The following is a 21,150-nucleotide window of genomic DNA, read 5'->3' on the forward strand; positions in this document are numbered from 1 at the left end:
GAGACTCCAATGCAACCAAGAAACCTCCAATCCACATGTACAAAATAAAATGAGCCAAAAGAACTTCAGCAACACTGTCCTGTGCATTTCCTCAGCTACCATCATCCTTTACTGTGTGACCACTTTACTCTGTACAATCACAGGAACTCTCCCTCTGCTTTTACAATAGCCACGTGGCACTGGTCATGGAACAGATACACATCACTGATCATTAATAGGTACACAAATCACTAAAAGTATCGACGCAAGTTAACAAGGCCATAAAAAAGGCAAATCAAGCACTGAGGTTTATTTCTAGAGGGATAGAATTGAAAAGCAAAGAAGTTATGTTGAACTTGTACAGAACCTTGGTTAGACCATCCTTGGAGTACTGTGCACAGTTCTGGTCTCCATATTGTAGAAAGGATATAGAGGCACTGGAGAGGGTGCAAAAAAGATTCACAAGGATGATACCAGAACTGAGAGGATATATTTATCAGGAAAGGCTGAACAGGCTGGGACTCTTTTCTCTGGAAAAGCGAAGGCTGAGTGGTGACCTGATAGAGGTCTTTAAGATAATAATAGGGTTTGATAGGGTAGACGTAGAGAAAATGTTTCCACTTGTGGGGTATCCAAAACTAGAGGTCATAAATATAAAGTAGTTGTTAATAAATCCAATAGGGAATTCAGGAGAAACTTCTTTATCCAAAGAGTGGTAAGAATGTGGAACGTGCTACCACAGGAATAGTTGAGGCAAATAGCATAGATGTATTTAAGGGGAAGCTAGATAAATACATGAAGGAGAAAGGAATCGAAGGGTATCCTGGTAGGATTAGATGAAGTAGGGAGGGAGGACACTCGTGTGGAGCATAAATGCCAGCATAGACCTGTTGGGCCGAATGGCCTGTTCTGTGCTGTAGTATCGATGTAATTCGATGTAACTTCAATGACTCACCCTAGGTTCCTTTCTCGGTCAGCAGCCTTGAGTACACAATCCTGCGCGGTGTGCACATGCTTCAAGTTGCCCCTACCCAAGTGCATCATACTATGTTTATCCACATGAAAAGACATCTTCCAGTCATGGGGCCCATTCATCATCCACATCTAGATCTGCCTGCAATCTCTCTTTCCCGTCTAAGGTCCTTACACCCACACATATCTTTCTTCTGCCATCCACAAACTTGTGGATGTTTTCATGAGCGATATTCCTACTGTACTTTGTGCCACTAAAGGATCTGCTGCAGTTGTCAGGCACTTCACAGTTGATTGCAGTGCGGACAACAATTCATCCGTGGCTGAACAAATAGGTTAGTGGACACCTCTCTACTCCTCACCAGACCTTGTAGGGTATTCTGCATAGATACAAGTGTATGCTATAGACAATCTCTGACATAAATCTTCTTTTGCAAAGAGGTCTTGAGATCAGAATCCTTAGTCACTGAGCAGAGATGTGAACCATGCTGGTTCTCTGGACAGTAGATATCTACCGCCACTATTTGCTCCTCCATAACCATCCACTGTGATCCATGAGGTCCTGCCTCTCGAAGCTCACGATCCAAAACTTGCGGATCGCGAGATGCTGGGCGAAGGTGGTGAGAGTGACACAGTGTGCTGTGAGATACTGCCTTGATTGGGGACACTGCCTATGACGATAGTATTATTAGTCCAGCCATACAAAAACTAAAAAGAGGGACATATACGTAAATGCTGCCTCAAAGAAGCATCTATACACAGTCCTTGCGTTGCAGTATATCCATAAAAACGTCCTTGTACGCTCCGCTGCAGAGGTTGCCAATTCATGTTGGACCTCGCCTATAAATCGAGCTTTCCTCAGTTGTTGTTGAGGTACGGTCCACAAAGATTGTGCCAACCACAGCTGCATTATCAAATTTTTCAACATTTATTTACACCGGCTAAACGCTTTATCAGCTGCTTGTAAAGTGCTGAAGATCCAGTATTGCTTGTGGCGTTGTGGTTGGCTGCTAGTTTTTCATTTGCATTGACAGCATTGTATTCTGAGAAACTGTGCATCTCGAAGATGTGCCATCTCATCATTTTGTTAACTCTTTGAAAATTAAGTTGAGAAACAGAATTTCTTTTGTTTCTTCACCCCCTCCCCCAAAAAAACGTTGGGTCGAAGGACATTTCTGATATTAGACAGCGCAAGCTCATTCGACTTCTGTGCTGAACTTTTTTATTCATTTGTTCTTGGGTTGTGGGAAACACTGGCAAGTGAGTATTTACTGCCCATCCCTAGTTGTCCTGAGGGTATTATGAAACAACCACGTAGTGTGAGACTGGAGTGCCATGTAGGCCAAACCAGGTAGGGGTGGCAGGCTAGGAACGTCGGAAGATAGGAACAGGAGTACGCCATTTAGCCCACCTTAGCCTCATATCCCTTAATACCTTTGGTGAACGAAAATCTGTCAATCTCAGATTTCAAATTAACAAGTGAACTAGCATCAACAGCCGTTTGCGGAAGAGAGTTCCAAACTTCTACCACCCTTTGCGTGTAGAAGGTTCCCTTCCCTGAAGGACGTTGGTGAGCCAGGTGGGTTTTTACGACAGTCCAGCTGCTTTGATCATCTTTCTGCTGCCAACCCACAAATTACTGGATGTATTCAATTCAATTTCACAACTTGCCATGATGTCATTTGAATTCACAACCTTTAAAAGGAAGAAAGACTTGCATTTATGCAGCGCTTTTCATGACCTCAGGACATCCCAAAGCGCTTTACAACCAATTAAGTATTTTTTGAAGTGTAGGCACTGTTCTAATGTAGGAAATGCGGCAGCCAATTTGCGCACAGCAAGCTCCCACTAACACCAATGAAATAATGACCAGATAATCCGTTTTTAGTTTAGTAATGTTGGTTGAGGGATAAATTTTGGCCAGGACACCGGGGAGAACTCCCCTGCTCTTTTTCGAAATAGTGCCATGGGATCTTTTACATCCAGCTGAGAGGGCAGACGGGACCTCAGTTCAATGTCTCATCCGAGGGATGGCACTTCTGACAGTGCAGCACTCCCTCAGTACCGCACTGAGGAATCAGCCAATTTATGCGCTCAAGTCTCTGGAGTGAGACTTGAACCCACAACCTTCTGACTCAGAGGCGAGATTCCTAGTCGAGTATCATAAACACCAGGCTACCATACTGTATCATTAGTTGCATTTTTCCATTAACACAAACTTAGAGATGTGCTTGTTTAAATGCTTGCAACATGAAAATTCTCACCCTATAGGGAAACTTTGAGTACATTCCTAAAAGAACTTATCAGAAGAGTGCCATATTAGTAACAGTGATGGGGAAGGTTCGTGTTAAGTTTGTGCTGTAAAAGATGCCATTGCATTGCAAACGCTTGTCTCTCTTATCATCTGATCCCCTCAATTGGACTGCTACGTTATAATCACTCCCAGTTATCCATTATTATTCTCTACATTTATCCCATTTCGCTCTACTTTGTGATGCACTGTTTAACCCACGTACAGTAGCCTTTTCTCTGAGGTAAGCATCGTGGAGCAGCTGTCGAACAATGGTGAGCGATCACTTTGGAACACCTCAATGGGATTGTTACTGGGTGCCCAAGAACACCTGGCAGTGTTTCCACAGATTAAATGAGTTAATGGGGCAGTGTCGTCAAGGTTGCTTTGCAAGACAATTTTCTGAGCTTATAACTGGAGCAAGGAGATGACCGGATCAGTGATAAAATTGTGCTGTCACACCTGGTACCGAAAATTTCTTCTGTAATTTTGTAACAATCAGTTTCAGCAAGCGTCGAGGTTAAAAAAAAACACAGATTCTAAATAAGGGTAAATTTAGTGAGGCTCTGCTCCCGGTTTGGAACTTCGCTTGACGGAAGAACGGGCGGGAGAACTGGGTGCAGAGGTTAGTGTGGTCTCCCCCCAATTCCTGGCGCTTGATTCTTTAGTGTTTGGAATCTGGAGCGCCACACGTCGGATGTGCTGATCTTTGTGCCAAATTCTCCGATCTGTGCCCCATGTCAAGCGAGGCTCCGTGCAAAATTTACTTCATGGAGTTTGGCCTACCAACGTGGCAGCACAGTGGAGTTTTTGAGCAAGTCAGTCGCTCCAGCTGAGCCAACTCGAAAGCCCTTTAACAGAGAGGAGACAAAATATTGAGACGAAAGATACAGCTGTTGTGCACGGTTTAAGAGTGATTTCAAATTGACAGTCACTGGCGGCTGGTGAACTTTCTTGACAGCTATACGGGGCCAACCAAGCCAGCGAGTTACCATGGCAACGGGCCTTTTCTGTGGAATCCTACCACCAACCTTATAAGCTGCTTATTAGTTTTTCTTTTCTAACTGCATTGTTCAGCAGTTGTTTTCTTTTAAACCTTTTTACATCCAGGATTGGACTTTTTTTTTTAAAAGAAAGCAACTAAAACTTTGCAGAAAAAAAAGTAACTGGAGCCTCAGCAGGCTGTTTTGTGTAAAATTTTGCTGCTCGGGGTTTTCTGAGGTAGAGTGACGAGATCAGTGGTCATTGTTTCAAATTCCTGCAGTTGGATGGAGCGTAATATTACAACAGAGGCCGCGCTCTGCTCGCCCAGAGCTCGAGCTGCTGCCGACAGCGGCATCAAATCCTAGCTCGTGAGCATGCACACAAAGTTCTAGGCGAGACAATGCCTCACTTACTTCACCTGATGAGCCACCTGTGCTGACAGGCTTTCTTCTGTTTGATGCAGGAGGAAAAAACCTGCATCAGAGTTTGTTCTTCTCCTTCACCGTACCGTAAGACCTGCAGAGGATGAGAGATGGAACAAAGGCCCTCCAAAGAGCTGACTTTCTGGAAGGGCTCGTCAGAAACCGCTCAGAACGAGTATTTTGTTTGTGTGAGTTTTGAGCGGCCGTACACGTGTTTGGCGCAGGGGTGAGAGAAGAAAGGAAGATCTTATCTTTTTTAAAACGATCCTGTGAGGGAAGGGAAGCCTCTGTAGAGATGCCCAGAGATAGATTGGAGGTCAAATCCGTCTTTGGGGGACAGCGCAAAACGAACGATACCTCATCGGCAACCTGACTTACAGTGGGCCCGACTTTTCTTTTTGACTGAAGTCAAAAGGAAAGAAAAAGGCTTGTGCCCATTTTGCAGTACCAGCAGAGACAAATTTCACCCGCATTGCTTCTAAAAGCGAAAGGGACAGTCATGGAGTCTAACAATTCGAGCTGGATTGGGATGATTTGAACCTTGTTTGACACGTGGCTCTGGAGCATACTAAAGGGAACAATAAGTGTGCAGTTTGCCTCGTCACTGACATCACCCAAACACTCTGGGATAGTTTATTCCATTTTACTTTTCAAGTCTTTTACTTTTTTTTTAAAACTAAATTCGAAAATTTACTAGAAAAAGAGAAACTTGCAGGACTATGTAGAAAGAACAGGGGGAGTGGGAAAAAATCGGGCCGTTCTTTCAAAGAGCTGGAAAAGGTACGACGGGCCGAATGGCCGCCTCCTTCCGTGCTGTATGATGCTGTAAAGTCCATAAAGCTTTCCATGAGCACTTGCCAAAATACGATTTTTTTTTTCATTGTTAAAAGCCTGGGATCCTAATTCATTTTTCACATTTCATTTTTCAACTCCGTTCAGTGCCTGCTTTCTCTCTCGTGAAATCAGCTGTTGCTTTGACAGGAACGATAACACGAAGTTGACGAGGAAAAAAAATGATACCTCTTTGTACTTTCCACTTCAATTTTTTCTTTTGACAAAAATGATCATTTCGGTGCTCGTCAAGATGAGAGATGTCGGTGCTGGGGGGATTGTGATGTTTTTTGGGGCACCACAATGACATTTTTCATTTCCCAGATTAGATATGCTTAAGGCACTTCTGGGAGTGATTGTCAATTTAGTTATGAATTATAGGCCGTTGTGTACAGTAGACCTTCACTCGCGTAGAACTGTGTTGCATCTCTTAAAATTATTTCTCAGGGGACTCTTGTAGCCTCGAGGAAGAGGACACCTTCAATCCAGTCTGCCTGCAGCGGGTTCAAATCCATGTCTCAGCGCTGAAAGGACACTTTGCTAGCCTACTGTGGCAGCTGGTCTTCTTGTTGTCTGATTTTGCATACCCCCTTATTATTAATTATAACATTGTACTTTCGCAATGTAATGTAACTCGTCCCGCCTCCCTCTGAATCACTTTTGAGTAACCGGTGTGACGGTGAGCCGATCTGCCCTCGTACTGTGACCTGTCCTCAATTGGACTCGGTCTGAGGGCAGGCTCCAGGAGGCCAATTTTAACCTAACCCGCCCGCCAGCAAACTGACAGGATCGGGTGCAATGCTGGTTTTATACCCTGTCTAATTTTACTCTCCATTGAAGTTAGTGGAGAGCAACATTGGGCGGGGTGTAAAACCTGATTTCTACCCGGTCCCATGGGTTTTCCGCCCAGCGAGTTAGATTTAAATTACCCTCCTTGGTTGCTGTCTGCTCAAACCACCTGCATTGAAAATTGTCTTTTCTGGCAGGATACCAGGAGTGCAATGGATTTTTAAAAATTGATGTATTTTTAATGAATGGATTGTTGGTTGTAGAAATAGCAATTCTGCCTCCTATAACATAAATTAAGGTATTCTTTTTAAGAGGTGGCTCGTTTAGTTGATGATTTGGGTAAGTGCCAGCTACAAGGAGTGCTTCTAATTCAGATTACTAATACAGAGTCAGAATGCTTGCAGGTTCCCCGGGTAGAGTGCATTTCTGCCATGTCACAAGTCACATCTTGAACTGCAGTACAAATCACACAGAGCATATTGCATGTAATATTCTTAATGTGTAAACAGATCAAATAATTGGTGACTGATTTGAACCTACATGATCTTCTCATCTCTACTGTTTATGAATTTATCAACCTTAATGCATCAAAATATGTTCAAGCATTTCACACTAACAGCCACTTTTGAAGTGTAGCGTTACATAGGCAAATGTGGCAGTGTAAAAATATTAGTGTTCGCTGTGGCTCAGTTGGTAGTACTCTCACCTCTGAGTTAGAAGGCTGTGGGTTCATAGTCCCACTCCAGAGACTTGAACACAAAATCCAGGCTGACACTCCAGTGCAGTACTGAGGGAGTGCTACACTGTCTGCAGTGCCATCTTTCAGATGTGACATTAAACCGCGCCCGTCTGCCCTCTCAGGCGGATGTAAAAGATCCCGCAGCACTATTTTGAAGAAGAGCAGGGGGAGTTCTCCTCGGCGTGCTGGCCTATATTTATCCCTCAACCAACATCATTAATAAAAACAGATTATCTGGTCAATATCACATTGCTGTTTGTGGGACCTTGCTGTCTGCAAATTGGCTGCTGCGTTTCCTACATTACAACAGTGACTGCTCTTCAAAAGTACTCAATTGGCTGTAAAGCACTTTGGGATGTCCTGAAGTCGAGAAAGGCGCTATATAAATGCAAATCTTTGCTTTTACAAATACCCCACAAACAGCACTGAGATGATTAGTGAATCTGTCTGTTTTTGATGGTGTTGACTGAAGGATGAATGTCGACTGGGGGAACTCTCCACTCTTCTTTGGATTGTACCGTGGGAGCTTTAGCATTCACCTGAACCACTGGAACAGGTAAATTAGATGGCAGTTTAGCATCTTGTGCAAGGAGGAATACCTCCAACAATATGGTAAAGGGAGCCTAGATTATGAGCAGAAACCTTGCCATGGGGCACAGACCTATAACTTTCAGACCCAGAGGCTACCAACTGAGCCAAGCTGACACATATGATATCAGCAAATTCACATAATGGCACTAACAAGAAACTGACCTGCAAATGTCAGTTGCATTAATGAATGAGAAAGGAATGACAGATTTTTTGATTTTTTAATGTACTGTGCTATAGCTGGCGCCGAGGTCTATCTCCAAGCAAAAATATGTCTGTTCTTCAGCGTTAATTATAATTTACAAGAGTAATTTCAAAAAGTGCATGATTTGATGGACGTGATTCTGACATCCGACAGTCCGACCACGTGTGAGTCTCACAGGTACTTCCTGCACCGAGAGTCGTTTGGATTCATCTACCTATTGCTGTCAGTAAGGAAACTAGCATGTATGATAGTAATAGATTGATCCGATCTTTGATTTTCATTTGCCTCAATAAACTCCAGGAAATGAGCTAATCGATTTTGGAGACATATTTAAAACCTGTTTCAAGAGAATAACATTATTTGAACAAATCAAACCTTGTCTCCTGCCAGGCTTGGCAAGTTTCTAGCCACCCACGCCCAATGTTTGTTTCACTTTTTTTCCCCTCCAAATTATATTGCTTTCTGCACCCAATAAGGGAGTATTATTGAAGCATTAACAGCATGACCACAACAATTGTAATAATGATAAAAGGGCAGTGTCATTGTGATTAAAATGCCCTGCATATTTTTTGGACTGTATAAACTGAGGAGTGTGTAACACATTGATAGCAGCGGTCACTCAAATCCAGAAGACTTCGCATGAGACATTGATGCCGGTAATGTCACTGGCTGCCCGCAAATGCGCTTTTAAATTCTTCAGTTTCAATAACAACAACAAAAAGATCCAGAAGATTTAGGATTTCTGGATCGGAATGTCGGCCGGCAAGTCCAGTGGGTGCACTCAGCTCGTAAGCACTCCGGATTTCCCAGCGGTTGAAATCTATCACGGAAAAATTTGGGAGCACCGTCAACCGGGCAGGCTGATCTCAGCGCCCCGTGCTCCGGTTGAGTGAGGCCTCTGTGCTGAAAGTGTGGCCTTGCTGAATTTACTTGTCCTTTCTGCTACTATTTTGGAAGAATAGGAAACGTGACAACAGTGCTGAACACTGATGATCTTGCACCAACTTTTTACTCCTGTCTACGTTTTCAGGGAAATTCGCAGACAGGAATTTCTACTGCAATGCAACATTGCTATAGTGGCCAGCATGTGAAAGTGAGCTTTCAGTCAAGGCTCTTGCAGAAACTTACCCCAAAAGTGCTCCAACAAGATGACTCAGTGAAAAGTTGAACCTGCATTTCAAATTGAGCAGCGCACTATTCTCCAACAGTTTTCTGCTCGCCCCTCTGCCTTTGAGTCTCCTCCAGCCACGAGCCATTCATACCTAAGATGCCTGTTAGGCTCCCTGTTTCCAAGCCTCTTCTAATGGTGCATTGAAACAGGCCGACAGCAAGTAGATAAGGGTGACTCGAGCCTGATGCTCCCTCAAGCAAATGAGTACAAAGGGGTGGAAGTTATGTTCCAGCTGTGCAGAGCTCTGGTTAGACCCTATCTGGATACTGCATTCAGTTCTGGGCAACGCACCTCAGGAAGGATCCACTGGCCTTGGAGGGGATGCAGCGCAGATTCACCAGAATGATGCTGGAGCTAAAAAGGTTAAATTATAAGGACAGGTTGTATGGACTAGGCTTGTATTCCCTTGAATATAGAAGATTAAGGGGTGATCTAATGGGGATGTTTAAGATGATTAAAGGATTTGATAGGGTAGACAGAGAGAAACTATTTCCTCTGGTGGGGGAGACCAGAACAAGGGGGCAAAATCTTAAAATTAGAGCTAGGCCATTCAGGGGTGATGTCAGAAAGCACTTCTTCACACAAAGGGTAGGGGAAATCTGGAAAATTCTCCCCCAAAAAGTTGTTGAGACTGGAGGTCAATTGAAAATTTTGAATCTGAGATTGATAGATTTTTGTTAGGCAAGGTATAAAGGGTTAGGGAACCAAGGCAGGTAGATGGAGTTAAGATAGAGATCAGCCATGATCTAACTGAATGGTGGAACAGCTTCGAGGGGCTGAATGGCCTACTCCTGTTTCTATATTCCCTCCATTTCCACCTCATTGTGAAGAAACACCTGACCTTCACCTTGTACTATGAAATCAGGAACTGAGTGTACTGGATATTTGTATCTTACATATACAGGACTTTCCCTTAAGAGATCAATGGTGTATTCATCTATAGCGGCATTGTGAGGCAGTCTGGCTTCACAGCAACCCTATAGTTACAGTGCAGATGTAGCCTGTATTGGGCATCAGAGCTCGAGCTGAGACTGGAACTGAGCTAAGGGAGACTCCTTAAGCAAGGTTTTCTCACTTCACTTCATAGGTAGATAAGGTTGTGAAGAAGGCATACAGAATGCTCTCCGTTATTAGCCGAGGTATAGAATACAAAAGAAGGGATGTAATGACGAAACTGTATAAAACGCTGGTAAGGCCACAGCTGGAATATCGTGTGCAGTTCTGGTCAGCACATGACAGGAAGGACGTAATTGCTCTGGAGAGAGCGCAGTGAAGATTTACAAGAATGTTGCCAGGGCTTGAAAATTGCAACTACAAGGAGAGATTGGATAGGCTGTGGTTGTTTTTCTTGGAGCAGAAGAGGCTGAGGGGAGACTTGATTGAGGTGTACAAAATTATTTGGGGACTAGATAGAGTAGACAGGAAGTACCTGTTTCCCCTAGCGGAGAGTTCAAGAACTAGAGGACATAGATTTAAGCTGATTGACGGAAGGATTAGAGGGGACATGAGGAAAAACTTTTTTACCCAGAGGGTGGTGGGTGTATGGAATTCGCTGCCCGAATTGGTGGTAGAGGCAGGAACTCTCAACTCTTTTAAAAAGTATCTGGACCTGCACCTAAAGTGCTGTAAGCTGCAGACTGGGTGCTGGAAGGTGGGATTAGAATGGGCACCTTGTTGTTCTTCGAGCCGGCGCGGACACAATGGGCTGAATGGCCCCCTTCTGTGCTGTATCTTTTCTGTGGTTCACTTGGGAGTGAGTTCGTGGGCCTTGGCCACCCGATTTCCATTCCCCCAAGTTTAGTGTTGGCGCAAAGTGGTTTTGACTTTGCACTAAATGCTAACCTTGTGGAGCGTTAATGCACCTTGAAAGGGTTGCACAGGACCCTGCGATAGACATAGTTTGTGGAAGGAACAGGTTTGATGTTAAATATGTTTCTTCTGATCCCACTCTTGTACTTTTATGAAACTACATCTCATGATTCTTTGGAATAAGATGTTGGTGATTCAATGCACTGCATTTTTGCATATGACCCACCCTCATTATAGTTGATCAGTTATATGATATTTCAAATGATGTAGTGGGTTGGGGGGCGCGGGTGGTGTGATAGCAGTGAGGTTGTGAGATTGCTGCTGTATTTGTGCAGCTACTGAGCCAGGCTGAACTCTGTTGTACCTCTTCACCAAGGCTGGTGATTAAAAATCTGACAGTTTCATCAACTATGACTTTGAGTCAGTATCCATATGCAAATGGAAAAAAAAACAGAAACAAATTCAAATATCTATAATCACATTACCAAATTCTAATTTTCTTTGAAGCATTGCAATACCGAAAGATAATGACTAAATGTTTTGAAATTGTATTTATATTTCCCAAATGGCATCATTCAGACCTCTTGCGAATAAATTTGTTTTACATCTGCAATTTAGATTTGTCCCTGTTGATGTAGAAAATGTCTTAATTAATCCTCATCTGTCATGAAAATTCTGTTTTCCTGCTCAGTCTTGACACCTTTTATTACTTGGAACTTGCTGGAACTAACTTGCTTTAATTCTACTTCAATTCATAGAGGCTGGGAAACAATTGGCTGACAACTCAATATGGCAAAAATATGTCACTGCGAACAATGTGTCCTCTCAAAAATAATATCTGCAATTGTTAATGTTAATGAAGACATATGAAAATGGCACCTGCAACTCATTTTACTTCTCTTAATGACCTAAATATAACACTTGTATTGTGGTGCTGTCAAAACCCAGTGATGGAAATGCACATTCTGTTACTATAGTAACCAGATCGAAGTTAGATTTTGAAGGAGTTAGAAGTGAAGGTGAACAAACTGCATGTTTTTTTCTTTAATTCATGGCTTCTCCCAGTGATTCAGTGGGGAGAGGGAATATTCGTCAGCTCTTCCACTCCGATCGTTAGACAGTGACCTCCACAAGGAAAGGAGCAGGTTTGGCTGTGACGCATGGGCAGTTAAATAGCCAGCAGGCGCCCACTGTTTGGACCCTGACAGGAAGAATAAGTGAGGTACGGGAGGGCTCCCGTAGCCTGTGGAATCATATCCCACGTCGCAGGGATGAGAGAAATAAGTCCAAAGGTCCGTAGCAGTTACTTTTTCCGTCGTTTTAGAAGGTGTTCGGATGTCAGGAAGTACCTTACTTTGAAAAATTCTTTTATCCCAATTACAATTGTGTTTTTCATGTGGAACATTTTAACCAGGATTTTAGGTTCGATAACAACTGGGCAGAATCAAGATTGTAAGAACAGGTGCTTGAGCTCTGCCTCCAATGATGGGCAAATTCAACGGGTGCAGGAAAGTGCGGAGGTGGAACTTCATTATAATCTTCAAATGTGGGACAGATAACATCGTACAGATGGCCATGCTATTTCCCAGGCTACCATGTGGACATATGCAATGGGTGTCCAGGATTGCTGGGCAACAATTAAATGTGGAAAAAGAATGAGGAAAACAAAGAACAGGTTTTGAATGATGGTTTTGTGCATTTGTTTAACTGTTATTTTGCCCACTTAATTGTTGAGACGGCATTCTACTACAGATTCTGACACCGCCATATATTGTTTAGTCCTTAAAGTGTGGAGAATGGGTTTCCCTATGGGAATTCCACCATTTTTTTGTTTTTGGAGGGAAGAGAAGGGACAGTGTGGGGTTGCACTACCTGAGGACTCAATCCTTCCACTGCAAACACAGATAGTTAGAAGCACACACTTAGCTAGATTTGTCTGAGGAAACCTGTGTGAATATGTTCTGTTTCAGCATGGAGGAGGAGACAGAGATCTGCTGAATGCTGTCATTTGAACTGCTGCCAAAAAGCACAGCATTATCAGTGTTGTGAAGGTCACTTTAACTTTTAAGCCTTAGGCTTATTGCATAAAAGAGAACAGCCCTTCCCTTCCAACCCCATATCTCTCCATCACTAAAACCTCCTACTTCCAACTCTATAATATCGCCCATCTCCACTCCTGCCTCAGCCCATCTGCTTTTGTTACGTCCAGACTCGACTATTTCAATCCTCTCCTGGCCGGCCTCCCATCTTCCACCCTCCGCAAACTTGAGCTCATCCAAAACTCTGCTGCCCATATCTTAACTCTCACTAAGACCCGTTCACCCATCACCCCTGTGTTCGCTGACCTACATAGGCTCCCGGTCTAGCAATGCCTCAAATTTAAAATTCTCATCCTTGTTTTCACATCCCTCTCGCCTCCCTAGCTCTATCACCTCCTCCAGCCCTACAACACTCTGAGAACTCTGTGTTTCGCCAAATCTGGCCTCTTGTGCATATCCCAATCTCCTTCGCCCCGCCATTGGCGGCTGTGACTTCAGCTGTCCATGTCCTTTAAGAAGCTCCTTAAAACCTACATCTTCAACCAAGCTTTTGGTCATCTGTCCTAATATCTCCTTATGTAGCTCATTGTCATATTTTGTCTGAATGCTCCCGTGAAGCACCTTGGGACATTTGACCACATTAAAGGCGCTATATAAATGCAAGTTGTTGTTATTCCCACGCCAACCTCATGCAGCATAAAATCTATTTCACCAACCATGAAATGTGCTGCTCTGTCACTTTCCCTCAGAATCTCCATCATGCCTTCATATTGGGTTTCTTTTCACATCATATTAGTCTGCCACTTCTACTACCAAAGCTGCCATTGTGCTGAAATACCTTTTGAGCAACTCTAAAGGTTATAGCAACCTTCCCTCCCTTCCCCCTCCTCTCCGAATGTGGCCACTTATGTGACTGCGTCTCTTTGAATTTCACAAAGTGTCATTTTCTGCTCCGCCCCTCCCCCTCTTACTATTTCTGTGCGTGGGGACTACTGGGGACAGAGCTTGTCCAGCAACTTAAATGTTGGCATAAGAACTCAATAACACAATTCTTCCTTCGTAAGAAGGTTGGGGCTGTCTGGCTGTGCCAGCCATCCTTTGTCCCACTTAATTGTGAATTGTGGCACAGAGCAACTCTGGTGTGCCCTTACCATGGCAGAAATATCACGTTACGCTCAGCCATGGCGAGACCTCGCGCTGTCAATGGAGCCTCACAGTTTTGGAGCTGGGAGGTATACTATAGACTGCAGTGACAATTACTTTAGTCTTCTCAATATTGCTGCCTGTATCCTAACTCGCACCAAGCCCTGTTCACCCATCACCCCTGTGCTTGCTGACCTACATTGGCTCCTGGTCTGGCAACGCCTCGATTTTAAAATTTTCATCCTTCTTTTCAAACCCCTCCGTGGCCTCGCTCCTCCCTATCTCTGTAACTTCCCTACAACCTTCCGAGATCTCTGCGCTCCTCTAATTCTGGCCTCTTGAGAATTCCTTCCCATAACCACTCGTACAGGAGGAGAGAGAGGTAAATGACTCCCCCCTCTCTACCTCCTTTAAGATGCTCCTTAAAACCTACCTCTTTGACCAAGCACCTGTCCTAATATCTCCTTCTGTGGCTCAGTGTCAAATTTTGTTTGATGACGCTCCTGTGAAGCGCCTTGAGACATTTTACTACGTTAAAGACGCTATATAAATGCAAGTTGTTGTTGTCACATAGGCGTTCTCGGAAGTCTCAAACCAGTGAATAGTCACTTGGCCTGGCGTCTTTAATTACCCAATGTTAAATTAACCGGTTAAAAGCAGCATGGGATTGACTTCACAAATTAGCATGCCCCACATACTGTGTTAAAAGTCGATCAGTGAATGCAAAATTCTGCACGTTGCCTTTGTGTCTGAATTCCTGATAAGTGTTCCTATTGTGTGCAGCTCTGTCCCTGGAGCATTAATTTGTAAAATCTACTCTGTTGTCGTCACAAAATGACTTTCGTTTGGGTGGTTGTGGAGCCAAGATCCCGAAAATGTGCATAATTTTGTTGCACTCATATCATTCAAATATCTCATAACGAATTACATTTTATGTTTGTAAACACAGTTTAAAAAGGTTGGGTAAACATTCTTTTGTGAGGACTGTGCTCTTTAAGTGAATAGTTAATTAATTATCAAGCATTCTTCTGTCGCCACAGTGTGACTTTGCACTGTTAAACTGCACACTTAAAATAAAGTGATGATGATTGGACTTCAGAGAAACTATTTCCTCTGGTGGGGGAATCCAGAACAAGGGGGCACAATCTTAAAATTAGAGCTAGGTCATTCAGAAGTGAAATCAGGAAACACTTTTTTCACACAAAGGGTAGTGGAAATGTGGAACACTCTCTCCCAAAATGCTAGGTCAATTGACATTTTCAAGACTGAGATAGATAGATTTTTGTGAAGTAAGGATATCAAGGAACATGGAGCAAAGGCGGAAAATGGAATTGAGGTACAGATCAGCCATGATCTAATAGAACAGGCTCAAGGGGCTGAATACCTTTGCCTTGTTCCTATGTTCACAGATATGAATAAGGAGACTTTTCCTAAACGAATGTGGACTGAGTTTACATATGTGCACTTTGGTGGGAAAACACTCCCCCTTCCCCCTTGGCTGCACATTGTGGGAATGATGCTTTCGATTTTCCATCCCTCTATTTGAACAGTGGACAGCGTGCCTGTGATTTCGCAATAGGCGATTGGAGCTCCTGACAGGAGTTTTACTTGCATAAAATCAGGTGTTCAAGGGTGAAGAAAGCAAGAAGAACAAAAGAAAGAGCTTATCACATCCTCAGGCTATCCCAAAACGCCTTGCAATCAATGGTTTGTCTTTGAAGTGCAATGACTGTTGCTATGTAGGCCACATTATTCCTACATGGTCATAGTGATGCCTTTTTTTTACTGCATGAATACTGAGCAGAATGACAACTAACATCATCTGTCACTTTTGCCCATCCTTGATGTCTTTATCAGAAATGCTAAAGGAAATTAATATCACCGTGATGTGACATACAATTCACAACACTTTATTGCATGTAATCGATAAAATCCCCAAGATGCTGCTTAGAGAGATGCCCTATCCAGGTACTAGTCATAGACCTCGACTCGGGTTCTAGATTGAAACAGAACATGGCAAATAAAATCACACCACAGAGATGCAGAACTCCAATGCATAACTGGTACTGGGGAAAATACAGTATTAAAAAATTATGCTTTTAAAGTTATTTTCTTGTATTTAAACTATTTATATTCAGCGTGTTTAAGTTGTTCATATTGCTTTGTCAGGGCTTAAAGCCACCCACCCCATAATCTGCAGGCGAATGCCAAAAAACAATGAACTAAATTGGAAAAATCAAGGATTTCTGTGGTATTACACATGGGGAGACAAGAGCAAGTGTAGTTGTCATGGAAGTGACATTGAAGAGGGCAATTGGACTAGGGTACACAGCTGTAATTCAGACCTCATCTTAAAGCCATACAATTTGTCCTTATTTTCATATTTTCCTTATAAATTCCTAACTCCATATCTATAGTAGCAACCGCCTATGTAAACTTGTCACCCTAAAATTATACCCTCCTGCCAGTGGTGGCACTGCAGGGAATCTCGAAGTTTATAACAGAAATAGGCATTGGAGAAGGTGCAAAAAAGATTTATAAAGGATGATACCAGAACTGAGAAGATATATCTATCAAGAAAGATTGAACAGGCTGGGGTTCTTTTCTCTAGAAAAGAGAAGGCTGAGGGGTGATCTAATAGAGGTCTCGAAGATTATGAAGGGGTTTGATAGGTTAGACATAGAGAAGATGTTTCCACTTGAGGGGGGGGAGTCCAAAACTAGGGGGGCATTAAATAAATTCAATAAAGAATTCAGGAGAAACGTCTTTACCCAGAGAGTGATGAGAATGTGGAACTCGCTCCCTCATGGAGTAGTTGAGGTGAATAGCATAGATGCATTTAAGGGGAAGCTAGATAAGTACATGAGGAAGAAAGGAATAGAAGGACATGCAGATAGGGTTAGATGAAGCTGGTGTGGAGCATAAATGCCAGCATGAACCAGTTAGGCTGAATGGCCTGTTTCTGTGCTGTAAATTCTATGTAATTCTATGAAATAGTTGATCGGAAGTGGATTCAGACATAATATATTATAGATATTTAAAATTTGCCATAAATGTAGCCTAATTAATATATTTTTAACTGATGAATTGCTACAGTGATTACCTGTAACATTTTCCAGATGAGGCAATTTAATTTTTTCAGTCAATTTTCCTCTGAACAGATTTACAGCAATTCTCGTAAACAGACCTTGTCTTCTATGATTCATAGACATCGATCAATATTTCTGCCCTGTGCAGTGTTGCTTGACCCAGGGACTAACAGTGATCTCAATTGCAGGAATCTGCTTACTGGATTAAATGTAATGTTGTGCCAGGTTATTGCTGTCAGATTGGTGGAAAGTCAAACAGACCAGAGGCTGGAATAATTAAAAACATTCATTTACAATGATGTGAGAATTGAAGCATGAATGAATTCACAAATATTAAAACAATTTAGTAAAGTAAATGTAATGAGCAATGTCTATTTCAGTAACTACTCCAGCAGTTTTGCGAAATGTCAATAACTGGGTAAATTTTGCCTGACTTTTACCTTCTATTAGTGCCTGTGGTTTTGATGTTGAATGGAACTTCAAACATAATTAATGTAACATCAGCCCTTACACTGCCCAGCTCCTCCTTCCCAATTCAGTCTCCGAGTTTAGAATAAACTGGAGAGCTACAGCAGAAGGCTCATTTTTACCTTGGATGTGAGGTGGCCGGCCAACATTTTGGTTTGGAGAAATGTTTTGACGCAGAGTGGCGTGAAACCATCAAAGTCTTTGTCACGGGGAATAGTTGAATCAGAAAACATTGCGGGAGAGAAATTGGTCCCCGTTGTACCCGTTTTTTTGAGTGAAAAATTAGAGCTGAGGGGATCAATTGGCCCGGCAGAGTGCAGCTGCCATATTGGAAGCTGGCGACCTCCATGTGTCCACAGCACCCCCGAAACAGACGTTGGGCCCGTGTTAAATGTGATTCGGGGTCCGAACGAGTCTTTTAGGACCTCACTCACACATTCGTGATAAACTGGGCGGAGCATGCACTGCACGAGCAGTTTTTCCTGGTCTACAACGGCCTAACCAGCGGTCCTTAAATGGACCACCGGAGGCGGCTGACGAAAAGGTAAGTTAATGTTTCTCTTACTTGCCTTTTTGTGGAGCCAGAAGGAGCACGAGTTAAAGCTGGCTGAATTCTCCAGGACCCCGACTGATGTGCGGTATCACTCGATTGGCATCTTCAGATGACCAGTTTTATGGAGATGAGGCCTAAGGCCTAATTTGCAGCGAGCCTCAATGTCTCCAGGCGCCCATTCCAAGCGGGCTGTCTATTCTGTGTCAATTTCCAGCATTTCTACGCCCCCCGCATCCTTTAAAGGAAGAGTAGATCAACTTTTGAAGCAGAAAAAAATACAGGGCTATAGGGAGTCAGCAGGGCAGTGGGATTAGTTTTGGATTGCTCCAGCAAAGAGCTGACACAGATGTGATGGGCAGAATGGCCTCCTTCCATGCTGTAAACATCTATGGTTCTTTAATCACATTTTGCTAATAGTGAGTGGTGTTTGCAACTTTACATTCAGATAGTGCGGCAGAGTAAGACATTTTATCAAATTGATGGACAGTATCATCACAGTGAGGATCTGACACTAAATCAAATAGTTGACTTGATAAAATACAGCCTATTTGTCAGTGTATTGGGGGTAAACCCACTAGCCAGCTTTTTAGTTAAACATGGTCAGACCACCCATCACTGATGATGTCGAGACGTTGACAGAGTCTGTATGTTTGTTTGTTTTGGCCCTGAAATCCTTTGAGAGAACAGAAAGTCTGATTTCTGCTTGGAATGGGCAGGATTTTGGTGCAAAAGCTGGTTGGTTACTCCATGATACTGCCCTGTCTTTAAATACTGGGTGGGTGGGGGAGGGTGGAAATTCTGTCCATTCTCCTCCCACATCGTATTTGGGGCAGTTTCCATGCTTCCGTCCATCGTGTCTTCCTTGGGCCTTAGCGGAATGCATGCCAGCTAAGAGCTGGCATAAGTCCTGCTGAGGCCTTTAAAGAGGCATCAATCTTCTACTAGACAATGGCAATCGATCGCCGGGACAATAGCTCTGCTGGAAGCTGAAGAATTTTCTGGACAACATCTTCTTCGGCCCAGGAGGACTTGGGTGGGGCACCTCAGGTGGGGCATCTGCAGGCTGCTTCCGGCAGATTGATTGGGGTGGAGTGGTGCAGCTGAATCACCCTTGCAGGCACGATGCACCTTCAAGTGGCCCCTTCCAAAGGATTTTTGGTCTGTGTCTCTGGCTTTGCGCTAGGGTGAATGGGAGATCTGTTCCGACGTACTTGTGCCAGTGGGGTGCCTGGAATTTCGGGGCTTATGACTTTGACATTCAAATGGCATCTTTAATTTAGAACAGATTGGTTTGTTGATTTAAGTTGCAGATGTTCTCCATGGCATAAATAGTAGGTGCATCCTATTGTGAAGACATTGATCCGATTAATAAAGCCGTTTGACTCATGAATGCAAATTGGTTTTTTTTTTGCATCTCAACGAACCGAATTGTCTCTTCCTTTTGTGTGTGGTGACATCTGTCTTCTCCGTTTAATCATATTTTAATATTGTTTGTTTTGATGCAGTAATCTCCTGTGTTAATCGGAAAGCTGCATTCGATCGTGTCTGATTTGATATGCAAAGAGAACATTTGAAAGTGTTGGTTTTGACACACAAGGCTGGAAAAAGCAACAGGTCCTACAAGCTGGCAGGCTGGAGATGTTATGAATTATTCTTTTATAAGAAGTTTGTACTAGAGTGGAGATGGGTGGTATTAACAGCCTTATATCAGGAATTTGGTCGAATGGCCAGAGAAACAAATTAAATGAGTAATACTTAGTAAGGGTAATGAACCCATTAAGGACACTGAAGTTGCACTTGTGTTATATTTCTATTATACTTTTAGAACTTGTCACGTTTTTGTTTCATTCCACTTTTTGTAAAGTTGTTAGTGATAATAACCACCATTTTAAAGAGAATTTAGACCACAGATTTTGGAATTTGGACAATCCAGTCAGCATATAGCATAGTGCCTTTCATGACCTCAAGATGTCCCAGAGTGCTTTACAGTCAATGAAGTACTTTTGAAGTGCAGTCACTGTTGTGATGTAGGAAATGCGGCAGCCAAATTTGCGTACAGCAAGGTTCCACAAATAGCAATGTGATAATGACCAGATAATCTGTTTGAGTGATGTTAGTTGAAGGATAAATATTGGCCAGGACACCAGGGAGAACTCCCCAGCTTTTCTTCGAAATAGTGCCATGGGACCTTTACATCCACCCGAGAGGACAGACAGGGCCTCGGTTCAACATCTCATCCAAAAGATGGCTCGTCCCACAGTGCAGTGCTCCCTCAGTACTGTACTTGAGTGTCGGCCTAGATTTTTGTGCTCAATTGTCTGTAGTGGGACTTGAACCCACAACCTTCTGTCTACGAGGCGAGAGTGCGACCACTGAGCCTCGGCTGACAGTAGTGTAATTGTTAGCCCTCACGATGCGGGATAAAGTATAGAAAATGGTCCAGCTTTCAGATTGTAATGGGAAGATGGTTATTTATGGGATTAGCTATTAGACTATTCAGAAACCAGGCAGTATTAAGAAGTAATCTTAAGAAACATTCCCCCCCCGCCTTTGCTCCACTATTGGCACTCCTGCCTTCAGCCGTCTAGACCCCCTGCTCTGCAATACCCTCCCTAATGCCCCTCTATCTCCTCCTTTAAGACCCTCCTTAAAACCCACCTTTTAATCAAGCTTTTAGCCGCCCCTCTGAATGACTTCTTCTTTGGCTCAGCATCCATTTTTGTCTGATTACACCTCTATATGAAGCCTTGGGATGTTCTTCGACACTAAAGGTGTTACATAAATGCAAATTGTTGTAATACTGAAAACAAGGTAAATGATTGCGATGGGTGTAATAATTATCTAATTATTTGGAATGCTCAGTGCATCTGTGTTCCATAATAAATCACGTTAAAATGCTGGGTTCACTGATGCCTGTAACTCCCGTGTGCTGCAAACAGCATCTATAACTCACACGTTACCGATTTCAATCTGTGACCCTTTTTTGAGATAAATTCACTTGTAGAACATGTAACCTGTTTAGCTGTATGAAGATATAAAAGAACTTGTAAAAAGAGACCACAACAGCAAGCTCCTCTCA

The 21,150-nt window shown here is 43.1% G+C and overlaps 1 protein-coding gene and 1 long non-coding RNA gene across 2 annotated transcripts in view; one reads left to right on the forward strand and one right to left on the reverse strand.

The window, feature by feature from the left end:
• The window catches only part of LOC137330121 (uncharacterized), a 71,813-nt gene extending 50,991 nt beyond the window's left edge, over positions 1 to 20,822 (reverse strand). The window contains exon 1 of the long non-coding RNA XR_010965008.1: positions 20,730 to 20,822. This is a non-coding gene — a long non-coding RNA (uncharacterized lncRNA). The remainder of the gene's footprint in view (positions 1 to 20,729) is intronic.
• ccser1 (coiled-coil serine-rich protein 1) overlaps positions 1 to 21,150 on the forward strand; it is a 1,034,597-nt gene that overhangs the window by 543,443 nt on the left and 470,004 nt on the right. The window lies entirely within an intron of this gene.

This window comes from Heptranchias perlo, chromosome 1 (assembly GCF_035084215.1).
Source record: "Heptranchias perlo isolate sHepPer1 chromosome 1, sHepPer1.hap1, whole genome shotgun sequence".
In the NCBI taxonomy this organism is placed as follows: domain Eukaryota; kingdom Metazoa; phylum Chordata; class Chondrichthyes; order Hexanchiformes; family Hexanchidae; genus Heptranchias; species Heptranchias perlo.